This window comes from Caretta caretta, chromosome 1 (genome assembly GCF_965140235.1).
Source record: "Caretta caretta isolate rCarCar2 chromosome 1, rCarCar1.hap1, whole genome shotgun sequence".
Lineage (NCBI taxonomy): Eukaryota > Metazoa > Chordata > Testudines > Cheloniidae > Caretta > Caretta caretta.
Window position 1 is genome coordinate 129,726,848 of NC_134206.1, and position 20,138 is coordinate 129,746,985.

Genomic DNA, 20,138 nt, shown 5'->3' on the forward strand with positions numbered 1-20,138 from the left:
ACCTATCTCTAAGACTAAAATACGGTCAATTGACATTTGCAACCTTGGTTAAAAATTAATTTCACTTTGTTACAAAACATGCACCAAATGAGATGTTTAAAACACATTTTGGTTCAAATGCTGGTGCAGAATTTTGATAATGCAGCCTACTCAATATGTATCAATGATATTCCATGTGGGGACAGAGGGGGCAAAGGGTTAGGATACTTCCATTTGAGATTATGCATTTGGAGCCTGGTCCAGCTCCTACTGAGATCAGTGGGAGTCTTTCCATTGGGTCCAATGGAACATCAGGGATTAATGTCCCAGTGAAGTAAAGACTTATGTACTTACTCAAATGTTTAAAATCTAATATATCCAATTGACTTCTTACATGGTTACAGTTAAGAATATGCAAAAGTGTTTGCAGGCTCAAAGCTTAATATTGGACATTTATAAAAAGTTTTAGTTTAGATATTTATTAGCTGTTCTCAGAAATCCATGGGTTCTGTATTTGTATGTGTTATTCCATCAGTGCAGGATTTTTATTCAAATGTTTGATGTCAATTTAGGTGATGATGAATTTGGGTGAGAATATTCTCCCCCGCCTCAGAAAGTTGCAAATAATATCCAGAAAGGAGCATCTTTGTAAATATATATTAAGACGAGTGTGCAATTCCATCTTTTCACTGAGATAATTATTTGTAGTAGGAAACTAACAAGTGCAAAAATCTTTCATGCATCCTGTTAAACACTTTCCAGCAAATGGAAATCTGCCTATTCCAGGCCTACGACAAGCAGCCTGCCAGGAGCTAGCACTTCACTCCTCCTGCTCAGGTTTCTGAGACCAGTACCCTTCCTCATAGAGATTGTCCACTCCATTTTCTCATTTCTCCTTATATGATCCACACTATATAATGTTTCATAAAGCTGAATTGTATTACTTCGGACAACCATCTTTGCTTTCATCCACACAGATAAATTGAGTTCCTGTGGCCACACATAATAGCATCCCTACCCAGAGCTGGTTCAGTGCTTTAAATTATATATTTTTCTTTTGCCAGTCTTCTAAATTCAATCTAGCTAAAGGGTTGCACAATGCTTAATGCTCTCTTCTTGGCTTTCAAATGACAGCTTTAAGTATTAGTCCTTTTTAAAGCACATCCTATGTGAATTACTCAGCTGTAGGCAACAATAATCTCTGATTACTTCCCAGTATTCTTTTGTCAGTGCCTAATTCTTGTTAATTATTAACATTCTAAAGAGATCAAACAAATAGTGACCTCTAGGGCACTAGAACATGGGTTTTTTAAAAAATATTTTTGATGTCTTGCTTCATAGCAGATAGAGATGGTATACAGATGTATCATGTTGTCTAGGGCAGTTTAAATGGTTCTTTTTAGGTAGTGTGAATATAGCTGCAATGTAAGGAATGTATCCTCTCTGAACTAAATGGAACTCCAGGCAACCTGACTGCAGAGACCACTCCAGAGACTGCCCTCTTTGCTATTGCAGTTTGAGTTGCTAGTCGGTTTGTTAACATGCAGGAAAGGAGTTGCTGCTGTGAGTTCCTAATAGCAACAAATATTCAACCATTCCAGCAATTTTTCCACATGTTCGCCTTCCCCCTGGGTCATAAAGAGCTATACTTTCAACGGTGCAGAAAGGAAGGATGTCTCATCAAGGCATTAGAGAGTGCATCTGGAGATAAGGAAGGTGTAAAGATATAATACATATACAATCACTCTGACTGCATAGGCTTCTGGTCAGCTATGAATACTGCATACCCGTGTATTATCTGACCTTGAGAAAAGAAATATGGCACAAATAGGCAAAAAACTGTCACGTTCTACAAACAGAAATCCCTCCCTGAATCTGGAATTGTAGAATGGATCTTTGCACACCCAGAAGAGGTAATAAGAATAGCTTTTAAGTTGAAGGGTTATTTGATAGAGTATGCCTCAGTCTCACTGATACATACAAATGTTAATCATATTAGTGTGAATTTTACTTCTTTTGCACCATTTAGTTATGGCTCTCTTATCTGACATTTCTGTATTTCAGTTCCACTGTGTATACATAGTTTGTACACTGCTTTGGAATCCTCCAGGGTAAAAGACAATTTTTATTATGTTTAAATCCAGGAATCACTGAATGGCTCAAAAAAGACCATTTGCTCAAAATGTAGCAGAGGACAAAAATGTAAACAAAAAGTTATTAGGTTGTAGGAGGCATGGGATTGAAAATATAATGCCAATATATTAAGTTAATGGTACATCCTCACCTAGAACAGTACGTTCCCTTCTCATCAACCTATCAAAAAATAGAGAATGTAGAAACAGAAATGCTGCAAAGAGTGGTAACATTTGAGGATAAAAAAAATGAGAAGACAGACTTTATTGGAGACAAATATGAGGGGGCATAAGGGGGCATAACATTCTAAATATAATGGTCAACACAGAAAAGGTAAAATTCATAATTGTCTATCTACTAAAAAAAACAAGGGGATAATCAATGAGGTTAAATGGTAAACTTAGAACTTGTGTGTGTTTTTTTTTAAAAAAACAAACAAAACAAAACAACAACTACACAATATATAATTAACCCACTAAATACATTGCCATTACATATCAAGTATAAGGGTAGGGTATGATTCATTCAAAAAAGTATTAGATGTTTGAATTATAAAACAGTTATGTCCGATAGGATACAAATGTAAACTTTTATGGTGCAGGGCAAATGCCATGCACAAACTGCCTAAGGGTAAGAAGCAGCTTCTCCTTTGGGCAGGTTATTACATTATTCTCCATTATTGCATATCTTACATTTTCCTATGCAGCATCTGACACTAGTCATTGGTCAAATACTGAACTAAATGGACTACTACTCGGATCCTGTATGACAGTTGTTACTGCATGTTCTTAAATAAAATTCAAAAGGGCAAATTATGTTCTCACTTACATATTTGTATAAATCAGGAGTAGCTCCATAGTAATCAAAAGATTTATACCGCTATCAAACTGACATGAGCCAAGAACAGGCCCAATAATCTCAAGTGAGAAATGGTACTGGGGGTAGATGGAATCCGCAATGGAGCTCAGAGTTCCCAGGAACTGGGAGCCAGAGCCTACAACTGCTTCTTGCCCTAAAAGTGCCAAACTTAAAATTAAAACTGAATTTTATATGACTCTGAAATGTCTGGCATTTCAAATTGCTGTGATCCTATTTTAAACAAGGTGCAGTAATTTTATTTGCATATTTAAAAGAAATCAAGTCTGTAACAGCAATATCATTGTCTTCATTAGTCACAAGAGGACATGAGCTTTATTTCAGGGTCTTAACTAATTTAGTCCCAAGTCAAATTGCAGTGTTAGTCACTCTGGTTTAAATAACATTTTACTATTATACAGAATCATGGTTCAATGAGAATTTAAAGACAAAATAATGATTAACGTAATCATATAGCATATCCTTCATATCAGACATATTAAGAGCTGCTCAAACAAATATTTTATCTGGAACATGGAACAGCTATTCCTTGTTTAAACTGATAATTGTTGTAGGTCTTTATTACTAAAGGTAATTCTCCTAAATATCACAGGACAGGTCCACAGAAGGTGTAGAATGTCATAGCTTCATTGAAGTCAGAGCAGTGTTTAGTTTCCTAATCACTGACAGTAGCGTACAGAACTGTCAATTGATAATAAAACTGATATGGCCATCTTCTTGTCTGGAAAGAAAATTCACTCTAGTACTCTTGTACTTTTCACCTTGCTATCTCTTCTGATCTTATTGAATTGGAATCTGTAGTCAGTTCATGCAGCTTCGTGTTCTGCAATGGCACAAGGTACATGAGAGGAATTAGGTGTATGAGCAAATAGAGTAATGGGTGTGAATACTATATTATGACATCTATAACCTCTGATTGAGTTACTGAAGTCCTCAAATCATGGTTTAAAGACTTCCACCTACGGAGAATTAATCAATTACACTAGTTTAAATCTGCAAGTGACCTCTGCCCAAGCTGCAGAGGAAGGGGAAAAAAAGTCTGACCTGGAGGAAAATTCCTTCCTGACCCCAAATATGGTGATCAGTTAGACCCTGAGCATGTGAGCAAGACCCAGCAGGTAGACACCTGGGAAAGAATTCTCTGTAGAACTCAGAGCCCTCCCCGACTAGTGACCCATCTCCAGCGACTGGGGATTTTTGCTACCGGCAGTCACCGAAGGGCCACATACCATCATAGGCAGCCTTGTTATATCATCCCCTCCATAAACTTCTCAAGTTCAGTCTTGAGCCAGTTCAGTTTTTTGCCCCCACTGCTCCCTTTGCTAATTTTTTAGCCTAATCTTGTTGATGGCCAGTTTATATCTACTTGTTCTTGTGTCCACATTGGTGCTTAACATAAATTACTCTTCTCCCTCCTTGGTATTTATTCCTCTGCTGTATTTACAGAGAACAATCATATCTGCCCTCAGCCTTCTTTTGGTTAGGCTAAACAAGCCAACTCATTTCTTTTTCTTAGCTAATAAACCTATATTTAGTTTATTATAGAATTGGCTGCCAGCGTAGTCTTAGGTGTAAGATCTGGAATACCAATTGATCTAGGGTAAGTGACTAGTCTCTTGGGATTGGGAGCAACCTCATGTAATGTGATTTTTCATTTATGTGATCATTATCACTCAGTCCAGTTTGTGCGGGTGGCAAGATAGGCTGGAGGGCCTAATGGATTTCTGTGACTCTATGGTAAAACTGTTGCAACATTTGTTACTGGCTTGGTGAAATCTAACTATAGAATACACCACTAGTTTGGGGTGTCTGCCCTTGTTTTCTGACAGTCTGCCCTGAGGGAGGCACTCACAATGGTGAGCCAGTCCAGACAGCAGCATTTGAAGACTTTGAAATAGTTAAGTGTAGACCAGTCAATGGCATACTTAACACTAGTTTCAATCCAAAGTAACCCCCGTAAAAGTATTGGTGCTGCAGAAATGTAAAAAAAAAAACTGTTGTAAGAGGAGAACCAGGCTCTGTATCCTGAATCATTTCAGAATCAAAATCAGTAGGGAACAAAAAGTATAAAAAATTGATGTGAGTTATCTATTTAATACTTTCGAAATACTTCTAGGATGCAGTGATTCAATGGGGAGAGAGAATATGGTGTAGTTACGCTTTTTCAAAATGAGCCGTTAAATTATTTGGTTACAATTTGAAGAGCTTTGGGATACATTTTGGAAATTAGTAGGAAACTAGTTAGCCCTGAGTTCTGTCTTTTTTGTCACAGCACTGGGCCTTTTTTTGTTCAGTTATTGTGTTATCTATAATACAGTAGGCTTCTGTGTCTGTTTCTGAAAATGTTGGTTAATTGTAATTCTTCAGTTTTGGAGGGATTGGATTTTCTTCTCCATATAGTAAATTTTAAATATTGTGTATCACTTTGTATCAGGAATGCACAAAACATGTGTAGTCATATTTGACAGCTTCATTTGTTTTCCATAGAGATGGGCCCTTTTGGAATTTTGATATTTAAAAAAAGTAATGAAAATATTCACTGACATTTTCACAATTAATTTTTCCCTACTTCCCCAACTATTTCTATTTTAAGCTACAGTATGAGTCAGAGCTTTTAGCTTCTGTTCCTGATTTCCAGTATCTTTGCCTGAAAGATCTTAGTTTTTGTTCAAAAGGGATTGCATGTCACCGCTTCTTAGAATCCCTCCACTGATTCCTCCAGGAATAGTATCAAATTCAAGCTCCTTGCCCCCATATTTAAGGGCTTTCACAACACTTCTCTTTACATATATCCACTATTGTTTCTTATTTAGAAGAATGCTCTTAAAATTATGTCTACACTGCAATGAGAGGTGTGACAGCAGTATGTAGATATATCCAAGCTAGCTTAGATCTAGCTGTCTTGAAAAACGATTGCAGTGATGAACTGGCATCAGAGCCGTCCTTAGGGGATGGTGAATTGGGGTGACAGCTCCTGGCCCTGTGCTTTGGGGGGCCCTGTGGGCCAGCACGATTGGCCGGTGCTGCATGGGCAGTGGGTGAACTGCTGGCTGGGGGAAGCTACCCCCAGGCCTGCTGCTTCCATCCGAGGGAGAGCGCGCTGGGAGAGCACGCAGAAGTGCTGCTGCTGCTGCTGCCGCCTCCCCAGCCCCGGGAAGGCGGGCAGCATGGCCCCAGCTCCCTGGAGCTAAGCGCCACCACCGAAGCAGGGCTCGGGGCAGGGGGGGAGGGAAAGAGGGGAGTATGGGCAGGGCCAAGCCTGGCGGTTTGGGGAGGCACCGCCTCCCCCAGCTTCCCCTACCCATCCTTGGCGCAGTTGGTCCCAGAAGTGACATCACTTCTGCCCCAGGCCCCGCACCCTGCTAGGGATGCCCTGCCTGGCAGTACAAGCTAGCAGCCTGAGTACATGCCCAGGCAGGTGTGTTGCACGTTGTATGAAATACTTGAATAATCTGTAGGCTAGAGAGAGTAGTTCTATAGGCTGGTAATTAGGCCACTCACCTGGATTATGGGAGACCCAAGTTTGAGTCCTGCTCCAATGTCTAGTTCCACAAAGTGGAAAAGCTTCAGCAACAGAGCTTGAGAAAAATACGCTTGATAGTACAGTGGTTGGGGACCAAACTGGGGAGATGGGAGAACTGGGTTCAAGCCTGTGCTCCAGAGTGGGGATTCAAACCTGAGTTTCTCTCATCCAAGTTGAGAGTCTTACCCAATAGCCCACCAGTTATGAATATGGAAAGTCACCTCCTCTGATGGTGGATCTAGTCATTTGTTTAATTTGCTTTTATTTAAAAAAAGAACATTAAAAATACTGGTAACAAAAACATTTAATTTTGAGTTGAATTAAAATGCTTTGTTTGATCTAAAATGAATTTTTTGTAAACTTTAACAATTAGTTGAAACATGCAAAAATTTGGTTTTGCTTCAGGTCGAAATTATTAGTTACGGTTATTCTTCTTCTTCACCCAGAAGTGCCATTGACCTTAAAAAAAAAAAAAAAAAAAAAAATCAGTTATGCACCCAGCTCCAGTCTGAAAGACTTTGAAACCTGTCAGGGTTTCCAGATGGCTGGTACCTGGTAAGAGAGGCATGCATTTAAGCTGCATATTCTTTTCAATATATCTTCTCTCTAATGCTATTGATTCTGAATAAATACTTTGCTTTACAAATGCTGGGTGGTCACTGGTAAACCCTGTCGAACCCTGGGAGAGAACAGGACAGTAGATGCTGAACTAAACTAAGACTGGCTAAGGTTATCACAATTTACAGGAGCAAATTGAAGCCTGAATCCCTACTCTAGAGGGAGAGAAACAGATGGAAAAAGGTGACAGAGGACATTGAGGGGGCACCCTCAACTACACCATAGAGGGGATAGAGGTGCAGTTATCTTGGGAACAATGACAATATCACCACATCATCCCTTTCTCAACTCTCCTCCATAATGCCAGCCTCATGTGCTTATTTATCAAGTTCTCACAAATATCTCTATTCTTTTATCCACTTTAAAACTGCATCTAGAATTTTACTGCTGAAAGAGTCAATTGAGAGAAGGCAGTGTGACAGACTGAAATAAAAGAGAGAATCTGAGAATCAAAAGAGGAGAAGAAAAGGAGTACTTGTGGCACCTTAGAGACTAACAAATATATTTGAGCGTAAGCTTTCGTGAGCTACAGCTCACTTCATCGGATGCATTCAGTATAAAATACAGTGGGGAGATTTAGATACATAGAGAACATGAAACAATGGGTGTCACCATACACACTATAAGGAGAGTGATCACTTAAGGTGAGCTATTACTAGCAGGAGAGCTGGGGGGGAGAAGGGGACTTTTTGTAGTGATAATTAAAGTGGGCTATTTCCAGCAGTTGACAAGAACATCTGAGGAACAGTGGGGAGTGTGTGTGTGGGGAATAAATATGGGGAATGGGGAATAAATATGGGGAAATAGTTTTACTTTGTGTAATGACACATCCACTCCCAATCTTTATTCAAGCTTAAGTTAATTGTATCCAGTTTGCAAATTAATTCCAATTCAGCAGTCTCTCGTTGGAGTCTGTTTTTGAAGTTTTTTGTTAAAGAATTGCCACTTTTAGGTCCGTAATCAAGTGACTAAAGAGATTGAAGTGTTGTCCAACTGGTTTTTGAATGTTATAATTCCTGATGTCTGATTTGTGTCCATTTATTCTTTTATGTAGAGACTGTCCAGTTTGGCCAATGTACATGGCAGAGGGGCATTGCTGGCACACGATGGCATATATCACATTGGTAGATGTGCAGGTGAACGAGCCTCTGATAGTGTGGCTGATGTTATTAGGCCCTGTGATGGTGTCCCCTGAATAAATATGTGGGCACAGTTGGCAACGGGCTTTGTTGCAAGAATAGGTTCCTGGGCTAGTGGTTCTGTTGTGTGGTTGCTGGTGAGTATTTGCTTCAGGTTGGGGGGCTGTCTGTAGGCAAGGACTGGCCTGTCTCCCAAGATTTGTGAGAGTGTTGGGTCATCCTTCAGGATAGGTTGTAGATCCTTGATGATGTGTTGGAGAGGATTTAGTTGGGAGCTGAAGGTGATGGCTAGTGGCGTTCTGTTATTTTCTTTGTTGGGCCTGTCCTGTAGTAGGTAACTTCTGGGTACTCTTCTGGCTCTGTCCATCTGTTTCTTCACTTCAGGAGGTAGGTATTGTAGTTGTAAGAATGCTTGATAGAGATCTTGTAGGTGTTTGTCTCTGTCCGAGGGGTTGGAGCAAATGCAGTTGTATCAGAGCTTGGCTGTAGACAATGGATCGTGCGGTGCGGTCTGGATGAAAGCTGGAGGCATAGCGGTCAGTAGGTTTCCAGTATAGGGTGGTGTTTACATGATCATCGCTTATTAGCACTGTAGTGTCCAGGAAGTGGATCTCTTGTGTGGACTGGTCCAGGCTGAGGTTGATTGTGGGATGGAAATTGTTGAAATCATGGTAGAATTCTTCAAGGGCTTCTTTTCCATGGGTCCAGATGATGAAGATGTCATCAAAGTAGCTCAAATAGGGTAGGGGCATTAGGGGACAAGAGCTGAGGAAGCATTGTTCTAAGTCAGCCATAAAAAATGTTGGCATACTGTGGGGCCATGAAGGTACCCATAGCAGTGCTGCTGATTTGAAGGTATACATTGTCCCCAAATGTGAAATAGTTATGGGTGAGGACAAAGTCACAAAGTTCAGCCACCAGGTTTGCTGTGACATTATCAGGGATACTGTTCCTGATGGCTTGTAATCCATTTTTGTGTGGAATGTTGGTGTAGAGGGCTTCTACATCCACAGTGGCCAGGATGGTGTTTTCAGGAAGATCACTGATGGATTGTAGTTTCCTCAGGAAGTCAGTGGTGTCTTGAAGATAGCTGGGAGTGCTGGTAGCGTAAGGCCTGAGAAGGGAGTCTACATAGCCAGATAATCTTGCTGTCAGGGTGCCAATGCCTGAGATGATGGGGCATCCAGGATTTCCAGGTTTATGGATCTTGGGTAGCAGATAGAATACCCCTGGTCAGGATTCCAAGAGGAGAAGAGGAACAGAACTAGCATGGATGGGTCAGAGCGTGGTGACAGGAGACAAAATATAAAGACTGGGGGGGGAATTATGCAAGTTTAGCATATGTAAAGGTTCAAAGATGAAGTGTGATTCTCCTCTAACTAGTTTTACTTCTGAATAGCTCCACTGACTTCTGTTTTATTCAAAAGGAAATCAGGTCCATCAACTTTGAGTACATACAGATTTGGGAGGAGGAGAGAGCAGTGATTTTAAAGAACACAATCCCAAAGTAGACCTCATTAACAGTGAAAGAAATGAGCATATGAAAAAATGCTTGCTATCTATCAGTGCTAATATAGTTTCTCCGTTATCGTTGGCTAGCAACTTTTCTACATCTGAATTTGTTTGTCCCTGTTTACTTTTATTAGATTGCATTTTGTTGCTTATTACAGTTCTAAGAATCAGATATTTCACGTGAGGCCATTGAGTAGTTGACATGATTCAAGAATCGAAGATAAATCATTGTGTCAGTCTCTGGAGTTGGAAGGCATTCTAAAGCTAATTCCATGTAATATCATTGAAATTAAGGATAATTAAGTGTTGTATTATCCAGGATTCTGAGTAGTTAGGACATTAATTAGCAAGCACTCTTGTGGCACTCTGTACCTCAACGCAGCACTCTGGAACCCTCATATTGACAACTGTCATAATTAGGATTGTTTTGTACAAATTATGCTTTATGAGGTATAATTTTAAAAGTCTTTATGTGATGAACATTAATATCCTGTTGGATTATATATGCTATCATTGTATGGGAAGTTATGAAGTTTTGCTGTGTATGTGTTATGGAAATATGTTGTGAGGTTGGGAACATCTATAACCAACCTTTCAGGTACTTCAATGGAGTAGCCAGACGTGCAGATGACCCATTGAAGTGAATCCACTCTCCCAACAAACATCTCAGAGAGAGCACATGTACAATGGAGATTGCTTGACCCAGGTCATAGCAAAAGATCTTTCCAGCAAGCTGGAAGAAACTATAAAAGAGAGGTAGTGACATCATGACTTGGGCCTCACTGCCCACACAACTCAACACCTGGAAACATGCCTGGAGGACAAAGACTTAGAACTGGGGAGGGTGGTCCCAGGGTGGAAAAAGGGTTCCAGCCTGTGCATTGAGGAACTATACCATCTATCAGGATGCAAGACAGCTTGATTCAAATCCTGCTTAATTTACAGAACTCCGACTGAGAAGTTACTTTTATTTCTTAGGCAACCAGTTTCGTCTCTACGCTTGCTACTTATAATCACTTTAAAAGAATCTCTCTGTAGTTAATAAATCTGTTTTATATTTTACCTAAAAACAGTGTTTTGTGGTTGAAGTGCTTAGGAAATCTCAGCTCAGTTTACAAAGGCTAGTGTGCGACCTCTCCACATCAAGGGAGGGGCAGTCCGGGTAATGAATTTACACTGGCCAGGCTTCTGACCAATGCAACACCTTACAGGTGCAAGGCTGGGGATCTGCGGAGAATTGGCTGGAGCCTCTGTATTGTTTGTTCATGAGTGGCTGGTAGAAGTATTCATGTAACTCAGTTGGGTGTGTCCCTGCCTACGGATGACTGTGTATGTGCAGTACCTGCCAGAGGTTTGTAGCTTGTCACAGCATCACAGTGTGAGAGGCAGCCCAAAGGTTGGTGGGACAGAGGGCTCAGTAGTCCCACAGTCCATGTTGCACCCCGGGAATCCTGTCACAGCTCTAAAGGTCCGATGCTGCTTCAAAGTACTGAATGTTTTGAAGAGGTATGATCACCGTCAGCTCCCATCTGTCTTTAATGGGAGGTCAGGGCATTCAGCACCTTATAGACTCAAGCTTTTAGTGATTATGTACTGGGTAAACACATGTGGAAATGGGTATTTTATCACATGCATAACTAGCACTTTTTAAAAATCAATAATTCATGTACATTGACCAAGAATGAAATAGATCAGTGCATTGGCCACAATATGTTCTTTTGACAGACTTGCAACTGTAAGATCTGTAGTTCAGTGCAAGACACTGTAATTAATCAAACAAGATTCAAATAGGCCTTAAACACCACAGACCATCATAGGTTACAAATGCTGTGCTAAACAGGAAGATGCACCACTTTCAGACAGACAAGATCAATTTACCTCAGGTTGAACAGGAGAAATTGAAAAAGCCTCCTCCCCCCAAATATCCCATAGCTCAATAGTTAGAGCACTTTTCTGAGAGGTGGGAGAAACCTGTTCAAATCTTCTTACCCCCTATTCCCAGGGGAATTGAACCTGTTCTCCTACATCCAAGGTGAGTACTGTAACCACTGGGCTAAAAGATTGTGAGGTGGGCACCTGTATTCCTCCTCTGGCCATTTTGTGCAGTGTGGCAGGCTCCTAACACAGTGGGAACAACCTGCGGCCCACAGGCTACACGCAGCCCATCAGAGTAATCCACTGGGGGAAAACGTGAGACAGTGTTCACATTGACCTTCTGCTTGCATGGCCACTTGCAGCTTCCAGTGGCTGCAGTTTGCTGTTCCCGGCCAATGGGAGCTGGGGAAAGCAGCGTGGGCCACAGGGATAGCTGCTTCCCACGGCTCCCATTGGCCAGGAATGGCGAACCTTGGCTGCGGAGGGCAGGTTGCCCACCACTGACCTAATACATTCTCACAATGTATTAGCCTCGGGAAATTAAGCTGCCTGACTCCAGAAAAGGGATTCCCAGTTGTGGATGGGAAGCAGGGAGCAGTGCCTCCTGCATCCCAGATTGAGGCCCCCAAATCTGTGAGAGGTACAAGGTGTAGGACACTCCCCTCTCATTTGCATCTCCTATTAGACAGTTTAGGCAGCTCCCCAGATAGCATGCTGGCTTTTGTGGATCCCAGTCTCAAGCTCCTGTCTCTTCTCATTTATTGTGCAGGAAGTTTAGGTGCCTAACTCATGCTTTGTGGATCACATGGTTGCTCCTGTGATTTTCTATATACCCAAAAGCTCAGCATTGCAAGGCCTAAGCCCCTTTGTGGATCCAGGCCCAGGTCTCTGATCCTGGAAAAACAGACACAATTAGCTTTCCACAAAGTTAAGCATATGCTTAAGTCTTTGCAAGATTGGTGCCCAGAATTGTGCACAGACACCATATAATAAACACAGTTTTTCCCCTTTAAAAAAAGATTCCCCTCATCTAGACATAAATGTTGTGACTTCCCCACCTCCCTGCAGTTTGACAAGCTTCCTTTTTCAGCATACCAGTTCAATAAAGCCAACAATGCCAAACACAAACAGAATGGACTAGAAGAATTTTCAGACATGCATTCTGAATTAGTCTCCTAAGGGTTCATGTATCTGTCATTATTGCTAGGCTGTTGGGTGGTGAGATTTTTTGTTGTTGTTGTTCAAATGTAAGATGCCAAATTCAATTAATCTAATTAGAAAATGAGCAAATTATACAGCTGACATTATAAACACATTTATAATTTCCTTTAACTCTATTTAAATTCTAATTTGTGTTGTAGGTACATAAATTAAACAGATTGAATTTTAAAGTGTCAGGCCCTCCACAGTTAATTTTCACTAGTCCTGCTCCACCTATGAACTCATATCAAACACATAGGATAGCAGAAGAAAAGTCCTGATTTGCCTCAAAAAGCCAATTAACAATTCTTGTTTAGTGTTAATTGCAACAGCAGTCCTCCTCATCGTTTAATCAACACCTCAGTAAGGCAATCTAAAGATGAAGAAAGAAACATTTATTTGATTCACAGCCAGAACTGTACTGACATGTTGGAATCTCTAAACACATTACACTCCCAAGAAGGTAGATTTTTGTGGAGAATGGAAACACTATTCCACAAAAACCTCCCTAAAGGCTAAGCCTTTGGGGAAAAACAAGGATATGTCCAAAATATATTTTCTGAAGACTCTAAAAAACAAAGATGTATGAACTATTGAAATCTTCCCAATAATACATTTTTGGAACTTAGAACTGTAACCATGAAAGTTCTAAAAAATGACCATTGCTTTACAAGTGGAAATATCTTCCAAATATCTAATCAGCCAATCACACCTTTTAATTAAAATATAAACATTTTAATTGGATCGGAACAATTAGAAAATAAACACAAAATAGTTGAGTTAGCACAATGAGAGAATCCTTGTGTACAAGTTACATACAGCCTCATTTCATTTCAGTGTCCTATCTAGCTCCAGCTTGAAACTGTTTCCAACTGACAAGCCTTTGGAACTCTGGCAGCCCAGAATTTGCCATACCATCCTTCAATCACCACAGTTCTTAAAGTTCCAAATTCCACAGTATGCATATAGATTTCAGAGTGTCAAGTAATCTTTTCTGCATGATGCAAATGTGGCCTTGAAGAGTTCTTTAGATAAATTGTTTTGATAAAATATATATATTTTTAAATATATGGTTTCCTAATTGGAATCAAGTTCCTGTTATCAGCACTCTCTCTCAAAGGGGACTCATCCATAAACAGGTGGGAGACAGAGTGCTCTATGAGCAAAACCAACATTTTTAGAGAGACTGCTAAGAAAATGAAATAAAAGCTAGCTAAGATAAATCTGTCCATCAAACATTGGTGTGCCCCTTCTGACCTGTGCATATATGTCATACTTGCAGAAAAGTTATTCAGACTTGCAAATTTCAGTTTGAGTCTTACAAGTAGAACAGCTGCATTAAATTTAATTAAATTTTAATTTTGATTAGGGCTTTCATCACCCTGACAACATAAAATCCACACTAAAAATTATTTGATTATAAGATGCCACATAAGGTACTATAGCTATATTCATAGCTACAATACACTCTCATGGATGAAATCATCAAGATATAAAATGCAAGGTAGAACCACATTCTATAGGAAAGTACTCTAGCTCAAATTCAAAATCCACTTTCCTGATGAAACCCAGACATAAGTCTAAACATGATATTTTTAGTCCCTGAGACTTTATCTGATGAGAACATAAAATGGTGATAAAGAAACGTATTACCAAAGGTACTCTAATTTTGCTACAAATGTCCCTGATCCTTTATAATATTGTTTTCTAGTTTTTGCCACATTCACATTCAAGGATACAGCATATTGCTAATACATTAAAAGTTCAGTTCACAATTCTATACATTTCTTTATATTTTATGAATTTACTACTAGTTTGTCATTTTTACTGTGAATTTGCAGACTCACATTATTTTACCAGTCCCAGTGCTAGTTTTGAGAACTACTTGCAAGATTGTTGCATTACTTACTGAAGTCCAGAAGACTATCAAGCTCTTATTTTGAGGGGTAGCATGCTGGGATCATAGCTGAATAGACATGAAACTCTTACGTTTGGACATTAACCAATACAACAAGGAACAGGAAGGGAATCAGAGTCCTATAGCTCAAACAAGGCTATTTTCAGGAAAGTAACACATATGACACATGGATGTCAGCCTAGTACACCTGTTCCAACCTTAGGGTTTGATCCTGAGCTCCACCAGGTTGGCCTCCTGAACCATTTCAATCTGATAAAAAACTCCTGCTAAATCAGTTCAGTTCCCTGCTTCCAACCCCAGCCCTTTTGCAGGCTCCTCATATATATCCCATCCTCTTCACCTTCTCCACAAACCCAGGGTAGGGGAGACACCACAGAATCTTCAGCCTTGTGTACTGTTCCTGCCTTCTTCTGTACGGGGCACTGGGTGGCTGGGAGTCAGTGGAACAATCCTTTCTCTATCCTGGTGACTGAGGATAGTGATGGGACTCTCCTGTTCATCTCCTTTTGAGGCTAGTGACAATGACTGGCACATGGAACTCCTCTCCTGCTTCTGGGTGGTCAAAGGTAGAAGCAGCTTCACATGGAGCCCTTTAGTTCTGTGGATGCCACATGCACCATGCGAAAGTCTGAGTGGTATCACATGCAGACATTACAAGTTCATGAAAAACTTGGACAGTTATATACCTGATTCCCAATGAATGCACACCAAATGCCCTGTCTGAGCCCATTTCAAGCAGTGCTTTGGTCACTCCCCAGCTACGTCCTTGAAATAAGAAATCTTTCTTAGGCCAATGGGGCCTACTCCTATAGTACTTTCAAAGTTTATGCAAAACCCATTTTCAGAATCTTAGCAATAATTTATGCTCGTCAGCATGAATGGGAACACATTACCCCCTGATGCGATGGAAAATAACACTTTCAAAGAAATGCTGAGCATCCACTTTTTAAAAACTGTATAATTAGATATTTGTGTCTATCCCTGCATCACTGTGAAGGAAATTTCCGATTACACAAACAGGCCACTATGAAATTAATGCAAAAGGACTGTGACCAAATAGTGAAAAAGACCTGCAAAGTCTGTTAATGTGGATAACCTTAACTTGCTAAATCTAGAAGTAGCGCAACACTGTTGAAAAATTTTCCCCATCACATGGTACTTTAATCACCTTTGATCATAACTTCATCCTCGAAGTTCAAGACACTAAGAAAGGGCCAGTTGACATCATACATGTCTAGAGCTCTTTTTTTAGAACTGTTCACTCAAGTGACACTTTATGGGAGACAATAGCAAGTAAGATTAAAGACAAACTAAAATTTAAACACTAGCTTTAAGCCCACATTAATAAACTTGGATTGCAAGGATTCAGGCATAATACTCTGTCCTAATGGACCTTGAGTGGAAAAGTCTTGCTTTCCTTGATGAGGTTTGCAGAGAGCTTGGATCGATTTTTATATGTAATTGGATTGTCAAGGGCTGGAGCTCAGTACAAACCTAAGTTTTTAGTGGGTAACATAATATAAGGCCTCTGTTTTATTCAGGGTGAAAATTATAATGAATTTTGTTGCAAAATGAGTGTTTATCATGCTGAACTCTAGTATGACAAGAACATCCTTCAGCTGTTCATTTATAAGTTATGTTTTCCCCATAAGACATACAAAAGGGGGGGGGGGACTGTGCAGCCTATCTAGTTACACTCTCAAAGCTTGAAAGTACCTCTTCTTTTAAACAGATATTTTCATTAACTGAGTTTAAATGTGTTCAGAACCTGGGTGAAAGCTGCACTTTACTCAAGTCAGTGGCAAAACTCCCATTGACTTCATTGGGGCTAGGACTCCACTCCAAGTCTTAAGTTAAATGAAAGAAGTTGAATAACTTCTAAAAGTGTGCACTCCTTTCTCTCTTTTCCAAGAAGTTTTATTTTTCATGGAGATAATACAGTATTTTTTGTTATACTATATTACAAATAGGTTGGAGTAGGAGACAAAGTAGTACCTAGTACACAGGTGGGCAAACTCCAGTGGCCCCTGGGACTGTCCTGCCAGGGTCCTGAGCTCCTGGCAGGGAGGCTAGCCACTGGCCCCTCCCCTGTTGTTCCTCCTCCTCTGCAGCCAGGCAGGCAGTGTGGCTTGCGCCCGCACACCTCCCAGGCTTTCCAATAAGCCTGTCCTGCTGCTGAGTGGCTTGGTAAGGGAGCACGGGAAGGCGGGTTGGATAAGGGGCAGGAGGTCTTGGGGGGTAGTCACGGGGTGGTTGGATGAAGAGGAGGTTCGGTGCGGGGGTGGTCAGGAGACAGGGAGCAGGGGGTGTTGGATAGGAGGTGGGGTCCCGGTGGAGAGGTTGGGGCAGGGGGGTCCCGGGAGGGAGAAGTCAGGGAACAAGGAGCAGGAGGGGTTGGATGGGTCGGGAGTTCTGAGGGGGGCAGTCAAGGGGTGGGAAGTGGGAGGGAGCAGATGGGGGTGTGGGCCAGGCTGTTTGCAGAGGCACAGCCTTCCCTACCCAGCCCTCCATACCGTTTTGCAACCCCAATGTGACCCTCGGGCCAAAAAATTTGCCCACCCCTGACTTAGTAAATCAATTATTTAATTGAAGTTTGTACTAGTTATTTATAGATTGGATCATAAAATATCAGAGTTGGAAGGGATCTCAGGAGGTCAGCTAGTCCAACCCCCTGCTCAATGCAGGACCAATCCCCAACCAAATCATCCCAGCTTTGTCAAGACTGACTTTATAAACCTCTAAGGAAGAAGATTCCACCACCTCCCTAGGTAACCCATTCCAGTGCTTCACCACTCTCCTAGTGAAAAAGTTTTTCCTAATATCCAAACTAAACCTCCCCCACTGCAACTTGAGACCATTACTCCTTGTTCTATCACCTGGTACCACGGAGAACAGTCTAGATCCATCCTCTTTGGAACCCCCTTTCAGGTAGCTGAAAGCAACTATCAAATCCTCCCTCGTTCTTCTCTTCTGCAGACTAAACAATCCCAGTTCCCTCAGCCTCTCCTCATAAGTCATGTGCTCAAGCCCCCTCATCATTTTTGTTGCCCTTCGCTGGACTCTTTCCAAATCCTTCTTGTAGTGTGGGGCCCAAAACGGAACACAGTACTCCAGATGAGGCCTCAGCAATGCCAAATAGAGGGGAATGATCACGTCCCTCGATCTGCAGGCAATGCTCCTACTTATACAGCCAAAAATGCTGTTAGACTTCTTGTCAACAAGGGCACACTGTTGACTCATATCCAGCTTCTCGTCCACTGTAACCCCTAGGTCCTTTTTTGCAGAACTGCTGCCTAGCCGCTCGGTCCCTAGTCTGCAGCAGTGCATCGGATTCTTCCGTCCTTTTAAGTGCAGGACTCTGCACTTGTCCTTGTTGAACCTCATCAGATTTCTTTTGGCCCAATCCTCTAATTTGTCTGGGTCTTTCTGTATCCTATTCCTACCTTCCAGCGTATCTACCACTCATCCCAGTTTAGTGTCATCTGCAAACTTGCTGAGGATGCAATCCATGCCATCCTCCAGATCATTAATGAAGTTATTGAACAAAACTGGCCCCAGGACCTTGGGGCACTCTGCTTGATACCGGCTGCCATCTAAACATGGATCCATTGATCACTACCCGTTGAGCACAATGATCTAGCCAGCTTTCTATCCACCTTATAGTCCTTTCATCCAGCCCATACTTCTTTAACTTGCTGGCCAGAATACTGTGGGAGACCGAAGTAAAAGCTTTGCTAAGTCAAGGAATAACATGTCCACTGCTTTCCCCTCATCCACAGAACTAGTTATCTCATCATAGAAGGCAATTAGGTTAGTAAGGCATGACTTACCCTTGGTGAATCCATGCTGACTGTTCCTGATCACTTTCCTCTCCTCTAAGTGCTTCAGAATTGATTCCTTGAGGACCTGCTCCATGATTTTTTCCAGGGACTGAGGTGAGAATGACTGTCCTGTAGTTCCCCAGATCCTCCTCCTTCCCTTTTTAAAAGGTGGGCACTACATTAGCCTTTTTCCAGTCATCCAGATATTTCATACTTTGTCATAAAGAATAAATGCATTGCAGCATATTAAAACATATTAAATCAACATTAAGAGGAGATGCAAACAAATAAAAAGAGAAATGGAGAGATTCCTTACATACTACATTCTTTTGGAACTAAGCAATTATATGTTTATAAAATGCTTTTGTGTATTTAATGAGAGCTGCACTACAATTTTTTTCAGTTCAATGGCTGAAATAAAAAATAAAATAAAAATCATATTTTGTTTGACCCAAAACAACTATTTGGTTTTCAGGATCCTTTTATTTAAAAAAGAAAATTGAAGAAATTTAAAAAAATAGAATCTAAGTTGAAATGTTACATTTTGACAATGTGAAGAGATAAAAATTTGACTTTTGGAATTTGTTTTGTTTTTGACTGAAGTCATTTGACAAATTCAACACAAATTTGCTACGTTTTGATTGATGCAAATCTGCATTTTTGTTGAAAAAAGTTGTCTCAAAAAGTTGGCCCAGCTTTAAGTGCAATCCATGATATTTAAAATGCACCAGTGATACTGCAGTGCATACTAGTGTTGAGTTGAAGAGGCCATATTTAGAGGTTAGTTTTGAAATCCTAAGAGGTTTGGTGTTACAAAGTCTAAGGGAATAGGAATTTTGGAGCTAGGTTCTGGGTTAGAGGAACCACTGAATTCTTAGCATGTGTTGTAGAGTGCACTCACCACTGGCACGCTCTTTGTGGCTGAGCATTATATTGGAGCTCTTTTCTCTCTAACGCTCCCTGCCGACAATTTCGCCAGTTCTGTGGTGATCTGTCTTTTTGTATGATTCAGCCCACCAGCCAGGGCATGTTTTAGTCCCCACCCTTCAAGTGTAACAAGAAGTCTGACAGAAAATCCAGTATCTTTACGTTTGGACCAATGGACCTCACACTGTTCTCTCAGGGGTCTCAAAAGTTCTTAATCCCTTATGTCAGAGGAATTCAAGCCACCATCGCAGTGGCAGGTAAAGGAACCTAGGCCCACAGTCTTTGTTGTGTTCCAGTCCAGGGGTACTGGGATGAGAAGCCAAGACCTGGTTTGTCAGACATCTTGCTGCTACCTCCCTGAACTCATTTCTACCACTTGTCTTGTTTCAAGGATTTTCCCCAGCCCCTTGCCTGGGCTCTTTGTAATGATCAGTACCTCCCAGGGCTTTACCCCAGATGTTTGGTTCCTGCCCTTGTATCAGGGTAAGCCACAGGAGCTTGCTCCAATCCTGTGTCTTCCAAGGTATCTTCTCCCCATCACAGGCTTCCTCCTTATCCCACAGGAGCCTTTCTGAACCCCTCAGGCCTCTCCACTCCTACTACCAAGGGACTGACTG

General features: G+C 41.1%; 1 long non-coding RNA gene across 2 annotated transcripts in view; it reads right to left on the reverse strand.

The window, feature by feature from the left end:
• Positions 1–6,835: 6,835 nt before the first annotated feature.
• The window catches only part of LOC142070311 (uncharacterized), a 53,635-nt gene continuing 40,332 nt past the window's right edge, over positions 6,836–20,138 (reverse strand). For both annotated transcript variants that reach the window (XR_012666283.1, XR_012666285.1), the window contains exons 2-3: positions 18,604–18,751; positions 6,836–6,970 (exon numbers count right to left, since the gene is read on the reverse strand). This is a non-coding gene — a long non-coding RNA (uncharacterized LOC142070311). The remainder of the gene's footprint in view (positions 6,971–18,603; positions 18,752–20,138) is intronic.